This window comes from Apium graveolens, chromosome 1 (genome assembly GCF_009905375.1).
Source record: "Apium graveolens cultivar Ventura chromosome 1, ASM990537v1, whole genome shotgun sequence".
Taxonomy (NCBI): Eukaryota; Viridiplantae; Streptophyta; class Magnoliopsida; order Apiales; family Apiaceae; genus Apium; species Apium graveolens.
In genome coordinates, this window is record NC_133647.1 from 100,534,021 (window position 1) to 100,557,792 (window position 23,772).

The 23,772-nt window shown below is 38.7% G+C and overlaps 1 non-coding gene across 1 annotated transcript; it reads left to right on the forward strand.

The window, feature by feature from the left end:
- Positions 1–18,427: 18,427 nt before the first annotated feature.
- LOC141680215 (small nucleolar RNA R71) lies at positions 18,428–18,534 on the forward strand. Its single transcript, XR_012558287.1, has one exon. It is a non-coding gene; the product is annotated as a small nucleolar RNA R71 (small nucleolar RNA).
- The last annotated feature ends 5,238 nt before the right edge of the window (positions 18,535–23,772 follow it).

The window sequence follows — 23,772 nt, forward strand, 5'->3', positions numbered from 1 at the left end:
CGAACCATTACCCCTCGATTTACTTTGAAACCTAGATTAAAGCCCTTAAATGACTAATTGGAGTATGAAACAATTATTTAAGGTTAATTGGTCAGTTGGTAGAGTTTTCGCGAAAGAGTCACCTTAAAATTTGTAACAGTTAATTTTTTAAAATTAATGGAGCCGAGGGTACGCGAGCGATTAATGCAAATCGTTAAGCGTATAAGCGACCGTAAGCGACCGTTAGGGTATCAGTGAGTTTTGACTAGTTTCTTAAGCGACCGTGGTCTAATTCCGGCTTATGTTGTTTTTTATAGGTTATCGGACCCACTCTAAGCTTAAGTCTACCTCGGAACACTCAGGCAAGTTTTTCAACCTGTTATACTGTTGTTGTGATGTAAATATATATATATATGCATTATCTTGTGATAAGTGCATGATTGTTATTAGCAAATCTTGCGATATATTGGAGCATGTTGATATGGTATATATATGCATGCTGTGAAATCTTGATATTTTATTATCAATTCAAATACTTATAAACTGCATAATACCTATGCTAAAGATAAGCAATAGTTGCATATACCCTTAGTATAGGGGACCCAAAGGTTAACATTTTTCTAAACCAGGAGGCGATGTTCCCGAGTATATTATATATATATAGTTTTCAAAACTATTAATCGAATAAGGTTTATTCGATAATTTCATATTATAAGTGAATATTATTTTTTGAATATTCATATAAGATTCATATTACGATCAAAGACTAGTTTAAGTATTTGAATAGAGTTTCTACTTATGAAACTTATACTATCTTATTTTATTAAATGAATATTAGTTTGAATATTCATTCGAGGACTTATGACTCCGCTTATTTTATTAAATGAATATTAGTTTGAATATTCATTCAAGAACTTATGACTCCGCTTATTTTATTAAATAATATTTTTTATTTTCTTAAAGAATAATGTTTCGATATTTGCCAAGTATTCGGAAAATAATTGATACTATCAAATCATTATTACTTTAAATATTTCTAGAGATTATTTTCAAACTTTATCAAAACTATTTTTGGAAAGTTAGAGCGGATCCCAAAACTCAATTTCAAATTTAAGATCTTCCTTTCGAAGGGGATTTAAATACTCGCTCAAAAATTTGAGGGATCCGGCTCCGTGATGTATTTTTATAGTCGCAAAAAGGTTGTTGTTTTGATAAAAGAGTTTTTGATTACTTACCCAACACTCGGAAAGTAAAATTCTTGGAATAAGTTAATCCATTAACAGGCATCGCCTGGGAAATATCGGTAAGTTTTCCTTTCCAACTAGATACGACTTCTTGGTGGAGACGTATCAACAAGTTTCTACTTGGGGAAAGGGGGGACAAGCTTTACATTTCAGAGTCATGGATTTCATTTGAACTAGGAGTGGCGTAAGTGGTCGAGTGGCGCTGGCCCAGCCTTATTATATTGGTCCAAATGGCTCGGAAGTTCCGCTAAGACGGTCCATTCCTTAGGAGTCCAGTGTTCAATTGACAAGTAAATTCGACTGTTCTCCTCTACATGTAGAAAATGGTGGGGTTGCACTACTGTGACTGATCATCATGAGTGGTCTTCCTGGTGCGATAAACTCCCGTAATGAGTTCATCATCCAGTTGGATATTTCTGCAACACTACCCAGAGCACTTCGATAGAAAGGCTACGGCTGGGCGATTGTTGAGTGTTGGCAGGGTCGAGTTTTCAAAATGATGTTTTCATCAAATGAAGTATCTCGTAACTTCATTTCATTTTGATGATATTTCAAAGATTGATTCTATACAAGTTTTGTCTTGTAGCTTCATCTATGGGATGAACTATTTATACCTTGAACGGTGGTAGTTCAAGTAGTATTCGGAAAAAGATATAAGTATATTGGAGTATTTTGTAACTTCATCTTTTCAACTTATATCTAGTTAATGATTATCTTATGCATGACAAGGATTTTCAGAAAAACATTGAGATAAGTTTAGATATATGAGATAACCTTGCAACGATATTTGTATACAGTTATAAACTGGAACTCTATGTATAATATACATGTAAGAGGATTTCAAAGGTTTTGAAAAGTATATATGTATATATATACTGAATATTTTACGACTTCGTCGCATTAAGATATCAAGCTCGGTTCATATCTGCTTGACCAAGACTTTCATGAGTACTATGAGAAGGCTCATATATTGTTAATTACAATACATGTTATTTTGGTGGGCTTGTTGCTCACCCTTGCTTTCTTCTTTCATCACACAACAACAGATAGACAAGATGGACAGGACCAAGCTCCCAATTCACGAGCGGATAGGAAATGTTCCGCAGTTTCCTGTAGGCGTTGAGGCCATTGTAGCTGAGGTAGGAACTACCAATAGGCTAGGCTTTCAACTTTTGATGTACCAAACTTATGTATATTATGAATTATAATAATGGAAAAGAAATGTAAATTTATTCAAAAACCCTTTTTGAGGTGTAATGACTTATAATTGTGGAATAAAATGACTTGTGGTATTTTGGTATTCATCTCTGAGACTATAATTTATGGTGTGTCTGTTTATTGTGGGGTCACAATACGCAGTAGTTGGTTGTTTATTAAGATTGGGTCTTATTAAGGGAAATGGAACTTATGACAACCCGGATCCCCGACCCCGGATTTGGGGGTGTTACAGAAATGATATCAGAGCTAAGCGTTATAAACCTCAGAGATGATGTGATGTTAAAATAATAAGTTCACTAAGATAATAAGAACTCTTACCAAGTTCATAGTCAGACTACCTAACATAGTACTGACATATAAAACCCTTATGGGAACCCTTATAAATATCATGATAGAAGTGTAGTTCGTTATCATATATGGTAGCGGGACTCCAAACCCTGAGGTTGAGGAGCAACAGCGCGATGATGTTTTATTACTTATTGGAGATCAGATTATAGATCCGAGAGAGCGTCTTAACGAGAGACCAGATGATGTTCATATTAAAGATATAGCAATTAAGGATGTTATCCCAAAAGGGAGTGTTACTGAGAAGGATCCCGTGGAAGATCCTGACAAGAATGAAGAAAGGACCGTTGAGGAATTGATGACCATGGTTAGGGAGACTACCAGAGATGGGATTGGATGGTTACTACCATAGGTTCGTTCAAGTTTGCAAAGATAGCAGCCCCTTTAACATGGCTTACTCGTAAGACTGAGAAGCTCGAATGGACAGAAAAATGCGAGAACAACTTTCAAGAACTGAAGCAAAGATTGGTGACGGCCCCTATGTTGGCGTCGCCGGATGGAAAAGGAGATTTTGTGAATTGTAGTAACGTTTTGCATAAGGAATTAGGGTGCTTCTTATATAGCACGGAAAGGTAATCGCGTACGCGTCAAGACAATTAAGGGAATATAAAATTCGATATCCCCCCATGATCTTGAGCTCACGGCAATAGTTTTACCCTAAATATTTGAGGCACTACTTGTATGAAGAGAAGTGCGAGGTTTACGCAAACCCCAAGAGCTCAAGTATATTTTTTTTACGCAGAAAGAGCTCAACATGCGTCAGAGGAGGTGGTTAGAGCTAATCAAGGATTATGATTATGAGATTATTTATCAGCCAGGTAAAGCCAATGTGGTGGCTGACGCCCTTCGTAGAAAGGAGAGACTCAAGATGATAATGTCTTCGAGAGAGTAGATAAAAGATTTTGAGAAAATGGAAATAGAAGTGAAGGTAACCGGAGCCGATACTGAAAGGCTGTTTGAGGTTGTAATGCAGCCTGAATTATGGGAAAAGATCATATTATGCCAAGAAAAATTGATGAATGAAGGCAGAGAGCCAATGACTAGAGAAGAGATTAACACCGAGAAAGATGATAAGGAAATAACGAGGTATTCCTATAGAATTTTGGTCCCAAACGTTTAAGAGCTTAAGGACTGGATCTTAGATGAAATCCATAGTTCGAGGAATAAGATTTAGGGCAAACCCTAAATGTGATAGTCAAGGAGGTCTCCATCAAGAAAGAAGGAACCCATAACATAATGAAGTGGAAAACAAAGATTTTAACGTATAGGATAACCCCGATTATGGGAGAAGGATGAAACATTTCATACTGAGAAAACAGAAGTCGAGCAAGATAGGGAGAACCAGGACGGTACTCATATGGGGCAATTTATGGACCTGCCTAAACAAAACTTATACTTTTACCCCAACCACCACCCTGAGGAAACAATATGGTGGGAAACTCTTTCAGGGCCTTTAAGTCGCTAATCTCTCAGAGTTTAAAGGAACAAGTTGACCCAGTCGAGGCAAGAGCCTGGCTAAAAGAAATAGAGGAATCATTTGAGATTCTAAATGATTGACGAAGCACAAAAGACTATTTTGCCACTTACCTTCCTAAGAGAGAGGCCACCTGCTGGTGGAAGGCTAAGAAAGCTAGAGAGATAGTGTAGAAGTTTTAAAACCAGGCCAGATGTAACACCCTCCAAATCCGGGGTATAGATTTGGGGCATTATTAATAACAACTACAAACTAAACCTGCACAAGCGGAATATAAATATGATAATTACCTCGAACTACTGCTACTCAGGATCTTTTAAGGTTAAGAGTTGAAAACAAGAACGACACACTAACTTTATTACAAACCCAAATAAAAACAATCTATCTCAAGAACTCTCTTTGTTACAAAACTTTATTCTATCTACATTCTCACCACAAATTTTTATTCAACCCAACATTACTACTTATCATGTTACACCTGATCTGGTAGCTCAAAATTCTCTTCGGGGATAGGAATGAATACTCTTGGTATAAGAGGGTCCCGCTGCTTGACTCGCTTCTTGACTACGCGGGTCCTGATGGATTTCATTTTCTACCTTAACTGTAAAACAATAGGAATAACAATAAAAGGGGATGAGCCAAAATTGCTCAACAAGCCTGCAACAATATATATATAGTATAAATAGAGAAGAATAAGTGAACCAATGAGCTGCTGGTTTGAACAACCATCTGTATCTGGATAGAATAATAATTTGCCAACACTGGCGAGTGCCAAATGAACAAGACTGGAAACAAGAACCAACATATGCACTATAACCCGCTGATCAGTCAGGATATAGTACGGATCTATACCCAACTGCATAGACCCAACCAACATAAGGAGTACTCAGGCAACTATGGCCTATTAATTAAAGGTCTGGGTAAAACCCAACCCGTATCGTAACCATCCAGTCCAAAGCTGAGCATCCAAAACAATCGGAATGCTTTTGATGTATCCCAACATTAGGATATATCCGAGTATATGTAACCAGGGTAAAAGTATAGAAATATGAATAAAGGATTCAATAAATTGGGAGAAATCAAGAATCAAAATGAATTAGAAATAAGATTCAATAATTATGTAATAGTGTATATGAACAAGAATTATCAGAGGTAATTGATATGGAAAAATGGGATATAATTCACTATTCTAAATTTAGAATAGGGGAAAAACTTGCCTTGCGCGTACTTAAACTGGTTCAACTCACCGCCTTCTGTCTCTAGCTTGATCGACCTTGCTGACACTGAACCAATCATAGAAAGATAGTCATTTAGTTAACTTACTACATACGCATATCTCGAATTGATACTACACAGCCCTATCAATCTACCCATGCGTTTCTATCTGACTCGCATATATACATATATAATTATATAGCATGTATGGTTCACATAATCACGTAAAGCACATAGCACATAAGGCACATAATTAATTTTTAGACTTATAAATATTTTTAGAATCGATACTAGACTTATATCTATAATAACTAACCCTATCTGATTTTATTATAATTTTTCGGGATTTATTTGGCTCGAATCTACCCCTATTAGGGCATATAAACAATTAACTACCACAAGACCACTCTCTTCTGGAAGAAATTATGACTTACAATTATTTTTATTGGATTCGTTTCATTTTTCTGAGTGTAGGGGTCTTCGTTTCGCTCAAATCAGACTAACGGTTTAATTATTATGAATTAAACAAGATTTAATTAATTAATAATTAATTATAAATAATTAATTATAATTAAATAATCCTTAATTATATTTTTAAATAATTAATTATTAATTATTGTATTTTAAAATAATTAATCTCTAATTATTAGGATTAATACAATTATTTACAAATTATTATTACTTACTCGATAGATCGATTATTTATAAATAACCAACCGATATAATTAACCGATACGCTATTTATCGAATAAAAACTTATTACTCAAATTATAATCTAATTCAACGATTAACTACTCGTATAAATACGAGTTACTCGCATTCCTTGAATAACTATCGAACTATTATTATTATTATTATTATTATTATTATTACTTATATGATTAATTAATTAATTAATTATTGGTATTTAATTATTCGATACGAGTAATCATTACGACACTCTTCGAACAAATTATCGCTCGAATAATAATTCTAATTATCGAATCACTACTGATATAGATACGATTTACTCGCAATATTCAACTAATTAACGAATTATTATTCATATTATTCGATTACTTATTTATTAATTAATTACCTAATTATTAATTAATTACCTTATTATTAACTAATTAGATAACTAATAAATAATTAGATAAATAATTAAATAATTAAATAAATAATTAAATTTGAATTTCTAAATTAATAAAATAATTTAGAAATTAATTATAATATTTTTCAGAATTATTTGATTTTTGGAATTAATAAAACTGATTTCTGTTTTTATATAAATAAAATAAATAATTAAATTTCAGAAACATGAACAGGAAATCAGGTTGGGCTTCTGAGGATCAAACCCGGGTCGAAACCGGGTAGGAAACCGGGTCGTACCCGGGTCGCGAAGAACAGCCACCGGCAACGACGCCGGTTGTTTTTCCAGCGAGCTAACCCGACCAAAACAGGTGATTTCTGGCTGGTTTTTCTGCGCGAGTGTTTCCTGGCAAGCCACAGCAACTTCCTCCCGCCTTCCTTCTTCTTCCTTCATCGATATCGTCGTCAGAAAACGAAGAACACCGCTGCGGCGGCGGTTCTCCGACAAACACGAAAACAGCACCATATTTGACGAAACCGATGTCAATCAATCACAAAAACTACGATCAATTCAACCCAATCATCAGATAACTGACCAATCATTAAACCCGAATTCGAAGTTTAAACCCGAATTTACAAAATAAAAATCGAGTAATTAACAGATAAAATTGATAACATAAATCAATAGAGGATTGAAAGAGCTTCACAACGAGTACTCACATGATCAAATAGGTGCACAGAATCACGTTCAAACTTCGGTTTGATTCCAAGAACTCCAAACCCTAATTACAGAGAATTGGGGATTTTCTTGATTTTTCTGATTTTTTATGATTAATTAACTAATTAATTAATAAAAATTAGGCTATTTATATTAGGGAAAATAATACCCCTAAATAAAATTAAGGGGCTAATTACACTCCTAATAAAAATATTTGGCCCCAATTTTTATAATTTTTGGGTATTAATAATGAATTTTTAAATATCCAATAAATACAAAATAAATGTCGAAAATTCCCAAAAATTATAAATATTACAGAAATGCAAGGAAAAATGATATATGATAATTTCATGATCATATAAAAATAAAAATGTAATTTTTGTGGGGTTTTTGGTATCCGAAGGGGTCCAGAAAAGTTGTTTTTCGCGAAAAAGGTAAATTTGTAAAACGTCTAGGGGTTTAGAATAGCGATATGGTATAGGTTGTTTTTGGAAAAATAGGGCCAATGATTTTGTTTGAAATACGGGCTTTTAAAACACTGTTTGAGTTGTATGGGTTTTGATATAAAATATATAACTTACGATAAAACACTCAATAAATATCCAAAACACGTTTGGATCAAAACAGACAACACGTAACACATAACAGTTAGGGTTTAATGACTCAACACATTTAATCACATAATAATACGCATAATTTATCTTTATTATGATATAATACAAGCGTAATTTCTCGGTCGTTACATTCTCCCCCCCCCCCTTAACAGGATTCTGTCCTCAGAATCATATTATGAAAATAACTGAGGATACTTTTCTAACATTTCACTTTCGAGTTCCCAGGTTGATTCTTCAACCACTGGGTTTCTCCACAAAACTCTCACTAATGACACAGACTTATTTCTTAATACCCTATCTTACCGATCTAAAATTCTTATCGGCTGCTCTACATACGACAAATCTGTATGAAGTTCTATTGGCTCATATTCTATTACATGCCTTGTATCAGTATTGTACTTCTTAAGCATAGATACATGAAATACGTTATGAATATGCTGCATATGGGTTGGTAAAGCTAACTCGTATGCAACCTTTCCGACTTTCTTCAAAATTTCAAATGGTCCAACGTAGCGAGGTTTCAATTTGCCTTTGTTTCTAAATCTAGTTAATCCCTTCCATGGTGATACCTTTAGCAATACATGCTCTCCTTCCTGGTAGTCCATATCTTTTCTGGATTGATCGGCATATTTATGTTGTCGATTCTGCGCTGCTTCAAGTCGCTTTCGTATAAGTTCTACTTTTTCCTTGGTTTGCTGAATCAATTCTGGACCTAGAATCTTGCGTTCTCCAACTTCATCCCAACATGTAGGTGATCTGCATTTTCTCCCATATAAAGCTTCATAAGGTGGCATTCTGATACTCGCTTGATAGCTGTTATTGTAAGAAAATTCCACTAGCGGTAGGTGCTCGTCCTAATTGCCTTCAAAGTCTATTGCGCATACACGTAGCATATCTTCGATTGTTTGAATTGTCCTTTCGCTTTTCCCGTCCGTTTGTGGATGATAAGCAGTACTCATGTTCAACTTCATTCCTAGACATTCTTGGAATTGTCTCCAAAATCTTGAATTGAAACGGGGATCTCGATCCGATACAATCGATACGGGTACTCCATGACGCATTACGATTTCCTTGAGATATAAGTGTACTAACTTGTCCAGTGAAATTCTTTCGTTGATCGAAAGAAAATGTGCTGATTTCGTCAATCGATCAATGATAACCCAAATTGCATCATGATTTGCTTTCGTCCTTAGAAGTCCCACTACGAAATCCATAGCTAAGTGTTCCCATTTCCATTCTGGAATATCTAGTGGTTGTAATAGTCCGCTCGGACGTTGATGTTCAGCTTTCACCCTTTGGCACGTATAACACTTGCTGACCCATTCCGCTATCTCTTTCTTCATATTTGGCCACCAAAAATTTTCCTTCAGGTCTCTGTACATCTTTGTGCTTCCGGGATGAATTGAATATCTTGAACTATGAGCATCTTGTTAAATTTCCGCTTTTAATTCTGGTACGTTATGTATCCAGATCCTTGAAGCAACTCGAGAAATTCCTTTGGCATCCTTCTGACTGGTAATCTCTTCTCCTGTCAAATTGTCGATTTCCTGGTTCATTACTTATTCATGACACTGTTAGGGCGAAAACACGCGCTAATATTCACGCAAGTATACGCGTTCGCAAGTAATATAGAATACTTTCTAGTTCGTTCCCACAGAGACTCAGACTAATTATTGTTTAATTAAACTCACGCACCAACGTATGATTACTTCTCAATGTTAAGACACTAACACTTAGAATTGTTGACTAATTATTAACTACAACTAATTACTTAGTTAATCACTTAAATAACACTTCAATTAACAATATTAAAACACTCATGAGATCACAACTTCATTACTACTTCCTTCAATAGTTATTGTTATTACCTTTAGCATGTGACAGTGATGATATTAATCGAATAACACGAAACTGATAAAAGCCAACTTTCATTGTACTAATACCATTCTACCAAGCATCCACAATTAAGATAGAAGTTGAATAGGCATCAATTATGTTGAGTTCCTATATGTCTACAGAAATTGACAACACAACGATTTAAGCACAAGTTATTCCTTTTGATTACACAGGGCAAATAAAACTGTTAGAGTTACCCACTAATCATGCACATCGTACATGAACCTATGCTAGCATGGCAAGTTCTAAATCTCAAGATCCACCGTCGCTTCACAAGAGATTAACACCCTATCTTATATGTTCACGACGCACATAAGACGAATACGCACAACCAATACTAGATATCATACAATCATCACACACTAAAGTATTAAACAATTAACTAAAGAATTCCATAGTAAATCCGTTGTGACCCCATGATCACGATTAGCCCATAATAGCACTTATCGTCATCATGGGTTCATATGAAATCATGATAAACAAACACAAGAAAATAATAACTAAACTAATTATATTAAACCAGAGTACATCACAAGAGTAAATAGGTTCAAAGTAAGAAAACTAGCATCCAACGTTACAACAAAATAAGAATCACAAGAAAATATGCTTCCTCTTCGTTGCTGTGTGCTAAAACGGTCTTCTTCCTTATCTCCTTCGCTCCTTGCTTAATACCACGATCTAACCTTGTGAAAACGTCTCCAAATCTACTTATATACTAGTCCCATAAAACTCAGATTACATAGAAGTTGGAAGCCAAACAGAAGTAGAAGTCTAAAAATAATTATCTAATTTCCCGACCCTGAGCGGTCGCTCAGCATAGCTGAGCGGGCGCTCAGCTTTCTGCGCGGCCGCTCAGCATAGCTGAGCGGGCGCTCAGGACCCTACTAGATTTTTCCTGAGTTTGCTCCGTTTCTTCGCCGTAATCTGCCCCTTTCTTTCCTCTCGCAATGGTGAACACATGTCAAGGCTTATTCTTGATGATTACTCCTCCGAAATGCAACTAATACCCTGAAATGCATAAACACTAGAAAAACGCATCAAATACACAAAATACTTGATTTCAAGGCACCAATTTAAGCCATTTTAAGATGCTCTAAGTGGTATAAAATGCCACTTATCACACCCCCAAACTTAAATCGATGCTTTTCCTCAAGCGTCACAGACTCAAAAACAAATAAAAACATGCATGAATGCAATCTATATGAAAATGCAGCGATCCCCCTTACTACGAACAAACCAACCAAATTGCAACATCTCAACAAATGCAGTTAGGCGACTAAAGATCAATAAACTCATACAAACGAACATACAGCCAGAAACGTGGTGTGTGCAGATGTTTAATATGTATGCTTCGGAACTAGACCAGTTATTATGACTCAACTATTATCAAGGCAATCACATGATTATACAAAGAATAAAAATTCTAGGCACAAAGTGACATATAACACTACAAGAATTTTGGAGCTTATTACGGAATCATGCTTTTTATTCATGACAACAATGCTTATTTGACCGTGCAGTGAGTGAGGTCCACAAAAGACTTATACAATGGTATCCATGTAACGAACGTTAGGTTAGCGGATCCCAGACTCTAAAAGCCTTAGGTCACTAGGCACAAAGTCCCCTAAGAACTTAATAACTCGAATACAAAAGAGCCCACTCGTGATCAATTATGCATAAACACAAAATTATTTTTTTTTCTTTCTTTTTTTTTTCTTTTTTTTTTCAAAATTTCTGAGCAAGTGCGTTTCGCTCCATCTTGCTCAACCCTAGACTACTCGCATAACATGCGAGCCGGCTACTAGCCATTTGACGCCTAGCCACAACTAGCAACAAATTCCATTTTTACTCCATTTTTTTTCTTTTTCATGCCTTTATCACTAAGAACCTATTATTGAATTCTAAGCATAATAAATGGATTAACCTCGAAAACAATCAGATCATAACAACAATCTAGCCCTTAAGCATTCTCTAAGACTTAGTGAAACTACAAGTGCTTCTAGCATGCATATCAACCTACACGACTCAACATCACTTTAATGCTATCACTACACTCGCATCAATATCACAATTCAGTCGATAAATCATCGCAAAAGGGATCATGGTATATCTACATGACATGATAAACAAATAAAGCTATAAATAAATAAAAAAAACTATATGGCAAAAATTATGCAACTATATGAACTAACTATCATGAATATGCAACTATATGACACACACAAAATATTCCTTAACTACCACCCCCAAACTTAAAATCTTCACTGTCCCCAGTGAAGGTAGTAGAAAGGAACACAGGGTATACCTACTCGGAGTCATCATCATCATCACCCTCAGTGGGTGGAGTATCAGGCGGCGGGTATGCAGAGTCCTCACCAAAAACTGGCCACTGGATATCAGCTCTAAGGCCCCAAAAAGCAGTTCCTAATGCAAAGGTGAGCTCCAGAGCAAACCTGCTCTGCGTCTCGTACATGGCATCCATCCGCCGTGAAAGCCTCCTATACTGGGTATCAGCCATCCCAGCACCCTCCTGAGCTCTCGAAGAACCAGCCTCATCACGCCTAGGCCTAGCCATAGTAGCACCTCGTGCTGGATGCCCTCCTGAAAGATGATAACCCAGCCCATGCTCCTCGGGCTCACCACCGGTCCAATCCTGCATCCCATTCAGAGTCCCAGAATCAATCGGAGCGGCCGGCAACTGCAACTGCTCATGAGCCGGCCAGTTCATTCCCACTGCTCGGCAAAGCTTCGTGACCGTGGATGCATAAGGGATGTTCATATGCTTAGCTCCCCTCAAAAACTTCAGAATTCCTTGGTAGATAAACTCACCAAGGTCCACATAGTACTCCTCATTAAGAATTCCCCACAACAACTGTGATCTCTCAACTGTGACCTCGTGTGCATGCGAAGAAGGCAAAATATTAGCACAAATAATTGCATTCCATGCACGGGCATACCTGTTCATAGCGATCGCCAGGAAGTGACGATACTCATTAGTGCCGGTCTTGAAGGTCCAAACCGTGCCCGGCCTACAGAGAGTAGCACAAATCAAATCCAAGTCGAAATCCGCAGCAGTCTTCTCATTCCAGTTCTCCTCCTCGGGCTTCCACTCTCGCTGTCAAATCACACGGCGAATCGCCGCTGGGTGATAATCAACCGTCAGCCCTCGGACCACAGAAAACCCATTCTTCTCGGCCTTCGCGTTCGCATAGAACTCGCGAACCACGCTCATCGGCACTGCTTCGGGCGACTCACAAAAAGCTATCCACCCCTTCTCTGCAATCATGGGTAGCAACTCACCATCCCTCCCCGATGGTAAAAACCCTCTCTCCTTCAGAATCGGCTTCCCCAAAAGCCTAGTGTACTCCTCCTCCGCAGCTCTGTCATTCAACCGAGGCCTTGCAGCAGTATTCCTCGATGAATCAGCAGTAGGGACTGTGCTGCTGCTATCAATAGTTCGTGCTCTCTTGGGTGCCATTGAATCTTGAATAAAAGTGTTTAAGAACTGAGTTTTTGTGTGGGGGAGAGAGTTTGAGTGTAGAAGTTTGTGGGGGATATGTAGGATAGGTGTATGTATATATAGGGTGTGGATTAGGTTAAATTAGATTAGGAGTGGGGTTGAGGGATAAAATCATGGGGTAATAGCAAAAGAATTCGTGGGTTTATGGGTTGTGTTGGGTTTTTTAATTTTCTGATTTTTTTTATTTTTTCTGAACTTAAAAATTTTTCTGGCAGTCGACCCCTGAGCGCCCGCTCGCTCAGGGGGTCACTGGAAAAAAAAAATTCAGTCCCGTTTTTCTGATTTTTTTGTGTTTTTGAATAGGTTGTTAACTTCTAAGGGTTCCTGTAACAACAAATCATGGGTTGCCTCCCACGCAGCGCTTCTTTTTCGTCATTAGCTTGACGTTGCGTACCTTTCTCAAGTAGTCAATAAAATGGCACTAACCACTTCTCGGTTTGCCATGTCCCCATAGTAGTGCTTCAACCGCTGACCATTAACCTTGAATGCTTGGTCCAGATCGTTCTCAAAAATTTCCACCGCTCCATGTGGAAACACAGTTTTGACAATAAAAGGTCCAGACCACCTTGATTTCAACTTCCCTGGAAAAGTCGGAGATGAGAGTTGAATAAGAGAATTTGTTACCCTGGCACGAATAACTTAGGATGTAGCTTCCTATCGTGCCACCTCTTCACCTTTTCCTTGTACATTTTGTTATTCTCGTATGCTTGAAGTCGGAATTCATCAAGTTTATTAAGCTGAAGCATTCTTTTCTTACCAGCTGCATCTAAATCCAGGTTCAACTTTTTCAACGCCCAGTAGGCCTTATGCTCAAGCTCCGCAGGTAAATGACATCCCTTACCGTACACCAACTGAAACGGGGACATACCAAGTGGAGTTTTGTATGCTGTTCTGTAAGCCCAAACAGCTTCATCGAGCTTTAAGGACCAATCCTTCCTTAACGGACAAACAACCTTCTCTAGAATGCGCTTGATCTCTCTGTTAGACACTTCCGCTTGACCATTTGTTTGCGGATGATAGGCAGTAGCAACTTGATGATTCACATTATAACGCTGCATCATAGAAGTGAACTTACGGTTGCAGAAATGCGACCCTTCATCACTTATGATTACCCGAGGTGTTCCAAACCTTGTGAAAATCTGCTTATGAAGAAAATTCAGCACTGCCTTTGCATCATTTGTCGGTAAAGCTTTGACTTCTACCCATTTTAAGACATAATCGACTGCCAGTAAGATGTACTGATTATTGCAGGACGAGACAAAAGGCCCCATGAAATCGATTCCCCAAACATCAAAGACCTCGACTTCAAACATCACATTTAACGGCATCTCATCCTTTCTCGTCAAATTTCCCACTCTTTGGCAACGATCACACCTTAAAACAAACTGATGAGCATCCTTCAACAAAGTAGGCCAGAAAAAACCTGCTTGCAGAATACGAGTTGCCGTCTTCTCACCACCATAGTGTCCACCATAAACTATAGAGTGGCAGTCTCGTAATATCCCCTCCGTCTCACAGAACGGGATACATCTCCTGATGATCTGGTCAGCTCCCTGTCTAAACAAATATGGTTCATCCCACATATACCACTTTACCTCATGCAGAAACTTCTTCTTTTGAGCGGAGGTCAAATTAGGAGGCATTATATTGCTGACAAGATAGTTTACAATATCTGCAAACCATGGCTCTTCCTCCTGAACTGCGAACAACTGCTCATCCGGAAAAGATTCATTGATTAATGTCCTATCTTGTGAAGTAGACTCGGGATTCTCCAACCTAGAGAGATGGTCAGCTACTTGATTCTCAGTACCTTTTCGATCCTTGATCTCTAACTCAAATTCCTGAAGTAAGAGCACCAAACGAATGAGTCTCGACTTCGAATCCTTCTTGGAAACCAAATAGCGAATGGCTGCATGATCAGTGAATACCGTTACTTTAGTCCCAAGCAGATAAGATTGAAATTTCTCAAAACCAAAGACTATAGCCAAGAGCTCCTTCTCCGTAGTAGTGTAGTTCATCTGGGCCCCATTTAAGGTCTTACTTGCATAGTAGACCACATGAAAGAGATTATTTTTGCGCTACCCCAGAACTGCACCTACCGCATAATCACTTGCATCACACATCATCTCAAACGGCTATGTCCAATCTGGTGCTGTAATAACTGGTGCAGTGATCAAACTCTTCTTGAGAGTCTCGAATGCCGCCAAACATTCATCATCAAAATTGAAAGGCACATCTTTCTCAAGCAAATTGCACAATGGCTTAGATATCTTCGAAAAGTCCTTGATGAATCGCCGATAAAAACCCGCATGACCAAGAAAACTACGGATTCCTTTCACAGAAATAGGTGGTGGAAGATTTTCAATGACTCCCACCTTGGCCTTGTTCACCTCCAGACCCTTGCTAGAGACCTTATGCCCAAGAATAATGCCTTCACGCACCATAAAATGACATTTCTCCCAATTGAGCACCAAATTAGTTTCCACGCACCTTTTGAGTACGGCATGAAGATTATTCAAACATTCATCATACGAATGCCCAAAGACGGAGAAGTCGTCCATGAACACCTCGACATTATTTCCAATCATGTCAGAGAATATAGCCATCATACATCTCTAAAAAGTGGTCGGGGTGCCACATAACCCAAACGAAACTCTGCGAAAAATAAACGTACCAAATGGACAAGTGAAGGTAGTCTTTTCCTGATCCTCTGGTGCAATACAAATCTGATTATACCCTGAATAGCCATCCAGAAGACAATAATACTCATGACCAGCCAACCTGTCAAGCATCTGATCAATGAAAGGAAGAGGGAAATGATCCTTCCTTGTGGCTTTGTTCAACTTTCGATAATCCATGCATACTCTCCATTCTGTAACTGTTCGAGTGGGAATGAGCTCATTCTTCTCATTTGCTACCACAGTGATACCTCCTTTCTTAGGCACACATTGTACGGGGCTCACCCAAGAACTGTCAGAAATAGGATAAATGATGCCTGCATCTAGCCATTTCAGAATTTCTTTCTTCACCACCGCCTTCATGATAGGATTAAGTCTGCGCTGCTGTTCAACAGTCGGCTTACTACCTTCCTCTAGCAGAATTTTATGCATACAATATGAAGGGCTGATCCCCTTGATGTCTGCTATGGTCCATCCAATAGCCGATTTGAATTCTCTCAAAATCCTTAAGAGCTTGTCTTCCTCACTCCCTGAAAGGTCAGATGCAATAATAACAGGTAAAGTAGATGCATCACCTAAAAAATCATACCTCAAGTGTTCAGGTAATGGCTTGAGCTCCAAGGTAGGTGCTTCCTCAATTGATGGTTTGAGCTTTCCTTCAGCATTCTTGAGGTCAGAAGTACCAAGAGATTCAAACGGCATGTCCAGCTTTCGCTTCCAGGGGGAAGCATTCAGATATTGTAATTGCTCGTTGCCATCTTCATCATCACTGTCAAAATCCCCCATTAAGGCATTTTCCAATGCATCAGTCATTAGCATGTGATCGAGTTCTGAAGTAACCGCAGAATCAATCACATCCACTTTTAAGCACTCCTCATCTTCTGTAGGGAATTTCATTGCCTTGAACACGTTGAAGGTCACATCCTGATCTTGTACCCGCATAGTAAGTTCACCTTTCTGCACATCTATCAAGGTACAGCCAGTAGCCAAGAAAGGTCTTCCCAAGATTATGGGAATCTTCTTATCTTCCTCAAAATCCAAAATAACAAAATCTGCAGGAAAGAAGAGCTTATCCACCTTGACTAGCACATCCTCCACTATGCCCCTTGGGTAAGTAATAGAACGATCAGCTAATTGTAGAGACATGTATGTGGGTTTTGGATCAGGCAAATCCAACTTTTTAAAGATCGACAACGGCATCAGATTGATGCTTGCTCCCAAATCACAAAGGCACTTGTCAAAAGTCAACTTGCCGATGGTGCAAGGAATGGTGAAGCTACCTGGATCTTTAAGCTTTGGAGGTAACTTTTGCTGCAGAACAGCGCTGCATTCTTCCGTGAGAGCAACGGTCTCAAGGTCATCCAGTTTCACCTTCCTTGAAAGAATACTCTTCATAAACTTCGCATAACTAGGCATTTGCTCCAGAGCCTCAGCGAAAGGTATATTGATGTGAAGTTTCTTGAACACCTCCAGAAACTTACCGAACTATCTATCCAGCTTTTGTTGCTGTAATCTCTTAGGAAAAGGTGGTGGAGGATAGAGCTGTTTCTCCCCTGTATTATCCTCAGGCAGAGTGTGTTCAACAGTAGTCTTCCTTGGTTCCGCCGCTTTCTCCTTTTGCTTAGCTTCTTCATCTCTAATTTCAGCTTCTCCTTCTTTTGGCTTTTCAGCATCAGCAACTTTACCAGACCTTAAGGTAATAGCCTTGACTTGCTCTTTAGCTTCCTTCCTGCCTGGTACTTCCGTGTCACTAGGGAGTGTTCCAGGTTGACGATTGAGCACTGCATTGGCTATTTGACCGATTTGATTTTCCAAGGTCTTGATAGCAATCGCCTGACTCTTGCATAACAGCTTAAGTTCATCAAAATCAGCACTAGTAGGTGCAGCTGCACTTCCCTGTTGAGGGTATGATTGCCTTTGAGCATACTGTTGTGGCTGCTAGAATCCAGGTGGATTAAACTGCTTACTCACACCTTGCTGATATGGTGGCTGAATAGCATTCTGATTATTACCCCAGCTGAAATTTGGATGATTTCTGTTGTAAGGATGATAAGTAGCTGGCACAGGCTGCTATTGTCGCTGATAATTATTCACATACTGAACAGATTCGTTGACAAGAGAATATTGATCCGTAGCATGAGAACCTGCATAAAGCTCATAAACCATAGCTATTTGATTGACTCCATATGTAGCCAGAGAATCAACCTTCATTGACAACGCTTGGAGCTGCGCTGCAATAGCGGTGGCTGCATCGACTTCCAGAATACCTGCTACCTTCCCAGGCATCATCCTCTGAGTTGGGTTTTAATGCTCATTTGCAGCCATAGTCTCGATAAGATTATAAGCCTCAGTATAGCTTTTAGCCCATAAGGCGCCTCCAGCTGCTGCATCGAGCATGGGCCTAGATTGGGCCCCCAAACCATTATAGAAACTAGTGATTACCATCCAATCGGGCATTCCATGATGTGGACACTTCCTCAACATTTCCTTGTAGCATTCCCAAGCTTCGCACATAGATTCTGTAGGTTGCTGCGCAAACTGAGTAAGAGCACTCCTCATAGCAGCAGTCTTTGCCATCGGATAAAACTTCACCAGAAACTTTTGCGCAAGATCTTGCCAAGTAGTGATGGACCCAGCTGGTTCAGAATGTAAAATGTCCTTAGCTTTGTCCCTCAGTGAGAATGGGAAAAGCCTCAGCTTGACAGCCTCATCAGTCATGCCATTATACTTAAAAGTGCTGCAGATCTCGACAAAATTCCTTATGTGCATGTTGGGGTCTTCAGTTGCAGCTCCTCCAAAAGAAACAGAATTCTGCACCATCTGAATAGTGCCCGGCTTGATTTCAAAGGTGTAAGCTTGAATAGCCGGATGAAGAATGCTTGACTGAATGTCATCAATTTTTGGCCGAGAAAAGTCCATAAGAGCTGGATCAGCCTGAACAATACGATCACCCATGATTACTGGTTCTTTCTGCTCAGTTCCTGAATCCGAGTCTTCAAAATCTATCTTCTCCGAAACATCAAGAACTTCGTCTGTCTCCTCAGCTGTATCTAAAGTCCTCTTGTGAGTACGAGAACGAGTTTGCATAAACGCTCGCTTAAGTACCTGAAACACAACCAGAAACAATAAGTAACAACTACGTCCTAATCACTGAGTCCTAATGACCAATGATTGTAAGTACATAAACTAAACAAATACGTCGAGTCCCCGGTAGCGGCGCCAAAAACTTATTAGGGCGAAAACACGCGCTAATATTCACGCAAGTATACGCGTTCGCAAGTAATATAGAATACTTTCTAGTTCGTTCCCACAGAGACTCAGACTAATTATTGTTTAATTAAACTCACGCACCAACGTATGATTACTTCTCAATGTTAAGACACTAACACTTAGAATTGTTGACTAATTATTAACTACAACTAATTACCTAGTTAGTCACTTAAATAACACTTCAATTAACAATATTAAAACACTCATGAGATCATAACTTCATTACTACTTCCTTCAATAGTTATTGTTATTACCTTTAGCATGTGACAGTGATGATATTAATCGAATAACACGAAACTGATAAAAGCCAACTTCATTGTACTAATACCATTCTACCAAGCATCCACAATTAAGATAGAAGTTGAATAGGCATCAATTATGTTGAGTTCCTATATGTCTACAGAAATTGACAACACAACGATTTAAGCACAAGTTATTCCTTTTGATTACATAGGGAAAATAAAACTGTTAGAGTTACCCACTAATCATGCACATCGTACATGAACCTATGCTAGCATGGCAAGTTCTAAATCTCAAAATCCACCATTGCTTCACAAGAGATTAACACCCTATCTTATATGTTCGCGACGCACATAAGACGAATACGCACAACCAATACTAGATATCATACAATCATTACACACTAAAGTATTAAACAATTAACTAAAGAATTTCATAGTAAATCCATTGCGACCCCATGATCACGATTAGCCCATAATAGCACTTATCGTCATCATGGGTTCATATGAAATCATGATAAACAAACACAAGAAAATAATAACTAAACTAATTATATTAAACCAGAGTACGTCACAAGAGTAAATAGGTTCAAAGTAAGAAAACTAGCATCCAACGTTACAACGAAATAAGAATCACAAGAAAATATGCTTCCTTTTCGTTGCTGTGTGCTAAAACGGTCTTCTTCCTTATCTCCTTCGCTCCTTGCTTAATACCACGATCTAACCTTGTGAAAACATCTCCAAATCTACTTATATACCAGTCCCATAAAACTCAGATTACATAGAAGTTGGAAGCCAAACAGAAGTAGAAGTCTAAAAATAATTATTTAATTTCCCGACCCTGCGCGGCCGCTCAGCATAGCTGAGCGGGCGCTCAGCTTTCTACGCGGCCGCTCAGCATAGCTGAGCAGGCGCTCAGGACCCTACTGGATTTTTCCTGAGTTTTCTCCGTTTCTTCGCCGTAATCTGCCCCTATCTTTCCTCTCGAAATGGTGAACACATGCCAAGGCTTATTCTTGATGATTACTCCTCCGAAATGCAACTAATACCCTGAAATGCATAAACACTAGAAAAACGCATCAAATACACAAAATACTTGATTTCAAGGCACCAATTTAAGCCATTTTAAGATGTTCTAAGTGGTATAAAATGCCACTTATCAGACACCTTCTTATTTTCTCCAATAGTTCCAGCTGAAAAGTTATAGCGTAAATCATTTCGGTAGAACTTTCTGGTACACGAACTTCAATCTCCAATTTATCGAATTCCTTGATTAAGTCCTCTGAAGACGTTAACAGGTTCAATCGTTCCTTTCGACTTAACGCATCTGCTACTACATTGGCCTTGCCTGGATGATAATTGATTGAAACGTCGTAATCCTTAATTAACTCTAGCCAACGTCGCTGTCGCATGTTAAGTTCCTTCTGGGTAAAAATGTACTTCAAGCTTTTGTGATCTGTATAAATCTCACATCTTTCACCGTACAGATAATGTCTCTAAAGCTTCAGTGTGAACACAATTGCTGCTAGTTCAAGATCGTGCGTCGGATATTTTTGATCATGCGGCTTTAGCTGTCTAGAAGCATATGCGATCACGTTTCCATATTGCATTAAAACGCATCCAAGTCCTCGATACGAAGCATCGCTGTATATGACAAAGTCTCCTTGATCATCAGGTAACACAAGCACAGGTTCAGTTACTAGTCGATTCTTCAATTCTTGGAAACTTGCTTCACATTTCTCATTCCATTCGAACTTTTCATTCTTTCGCGTCAACTTCATCAATGGTATGGCTATCTTTGTAAAATCTTTAATGAATCTTCTGTAATAACCGGCTAATCCCAAGAAACTTCTTACTTCAGTTGGCGTCTTTGGTCTTTCCCAATTTAAAATAGCTTCAATCTTTGCGGGATCCACTTGAATTCCTTCAATACTAATGATGTGTCCTAAAAACCGCACTTCCTTCAACCAAAATTCACATTTTGAAAATTTTGCATAAAGCTGCTCCTTCCGTAATATCTCCAATGTCGTTCTTAAGTGTGCTGCATGATCTTCTTCCGTCTTTGAATAAATCAAGATGTCATCAATAAATACAATGATAAACTTATCTAGATACTTCTTGAATACTCGATTCATCAAATCCATAAACGCTGCAGGTGTATTTGTCAATCCAAAAGCCATCACAAGAAATTCATAATGTCCGTATCTCATTCTGAACGCCGTCTTTGGAATATCTTCTGCCTTGATCTTTAACTGATGATAACCTGATCGTAAGTCGATTTTCGAAAACCATGCTACTCCTTTTAGTTGATCAAATAAATCATCAATGCGAGGTAAAGGATATTTATTCTTAATAGTTAACTTGTTCAGCTCACGATAATCAATACACAGTCGCATGCTACCGTCCTTCTTTTTCACGAACAATACTGGTGTGCCCCATGGGGATACACTTGGCCTTATAATTCCTTTATCGAGAAGTTCTTGCAACTGTTTTGCTAATTCCTTCATTTCAAAGGGTGCCATTCGATATGGAGCTTTCGAAATAGGTTCAGTCCCTGGCGCCAAATCAATAGTGAACTCGATTTCTCGATCCGGTGGAAGTCCTCAAAGTTCATCTGGAAAGACATCAGAAAACTCACAAATTACAGGAATATCTTCAATCTTCGGACTTTCTTTGTTAGTATCCAATACATAAGCTAAGTAAGCTTGACATCCTTGGCGTAACAATCGTCTCATCTGCATCATTGTTAGGAATTTCTGCTTTTGCTTTTCACCTTTAAATTTTACCGTTTTATTTTCTTCAGTTTGCAATTTCACTTTCTTATTTGCGCAATCGATCTGAGCATTATTACTAGCTAGCCAATCCATTCCTAAAATAACATCAAACTCTCCTAACCTAAAAGGTATCAAATCAACTGAGAAATGACATCTCCCTATCTCAATATCATAATTTGGGCATACTTGATCTACCATAACCTGATCATCATTTGCTAATTTTATGACTATCACTTCATCTAACCACTGAGTCTCGCAGTCTATCTTAGAGATAAAATCTTCAGAAATAAAAGATCTGATAGCTCCTGAATCAATCAATACTAGAGCATTTACGGAATCCACAGGGAGCGTACCTACAACCACATTTGGACTCTGTACTGCTTCCTTTATTGACATGTTGAAAGTCCTTGCCCTGGGCTGATTTTGTGGTGGTAGTGGAGGTGGAGGTAATGCTAAAACCCTTGCAATACTAGCGGCCATTGCTACTCCTGTGCAGTCCTTGGCAATATGTCATTTTCTTCCACACTGGAAACAAGTGACTTCTGCTCTTCCCCTCGGACATTCTCCAGAGTAGTGTCCCCTTTGCTTGCACTTGAAACACATGACATTTGGCTTATTGCAAATCCCCGTATGCTTTTTACCACATATTCTGCAATCAGGTATAGGCGGTCGGATAAGTCTTTGCTGAGTTGGGGCGGGAAGTCGATTACCCATCCTCTGGTTGTTTTTCTCTGGTCTCCTGGCATTTACTTTTCCCCGGGCTTGAAATCCCGGCCTTCTGTTGAAACGGTTCTCAGAATTTCCTGGTCCCTTCTCTTTCTGTGCTGCTTCACTCTCACCTTCAATGATCATGGCCTTCTGAACAATAGTCGTATAAGTCGTCAGCTCAAATACAGCTACTCTGCTACGAATCCATGGTTTGAGTCCCTGGTGGAATCTCTTGGCCCACTTTTCATCCGTATCCACTTGTTCAGGAACAAATCTGGCTAATTCAGTGAACTTGATCTCATAATCCGCGACCGATAAGTTGTCTTGCTTCAGTTCCAGGAACTTGATCTCCATCTGATTCTTCATGAAGCGATGAAAATATTTCTCCAGGAAAAGATTAGTGAATCTATCCCAGGTCACCACACATTCCCCTTCCAAAGCTTTCTTCGATTCCCACCAGTAATTAGCTTCGCCTTTCAGAAAGTAGCTGGCAAAATCCGTCTTCTGTTCTTCCTCAACTTTCACCAACGTAAAAGCCTTTTCTATCTCCTTCAGCCAAGCTCTCGTCTTGGTAGGATCTGGGGAACCAGCAAATTCCGGAGGTTTTACCGATTGGAATTGCTTGAAAGTAACTACAGGTGCTGCTGGTGGTACTTGATGTTCTGGATGAGCGGCTTGCTGTAACATCTGTTGTTGGAACTGCTGCTGTTGCTGCTGCATTTGTTGTTGCATCATCAGCATCTGCTGTTGCATGAGATGAAACATCTGATCCATCTGATTATAATTATTTTGTCCCTCGGTATTTCCAT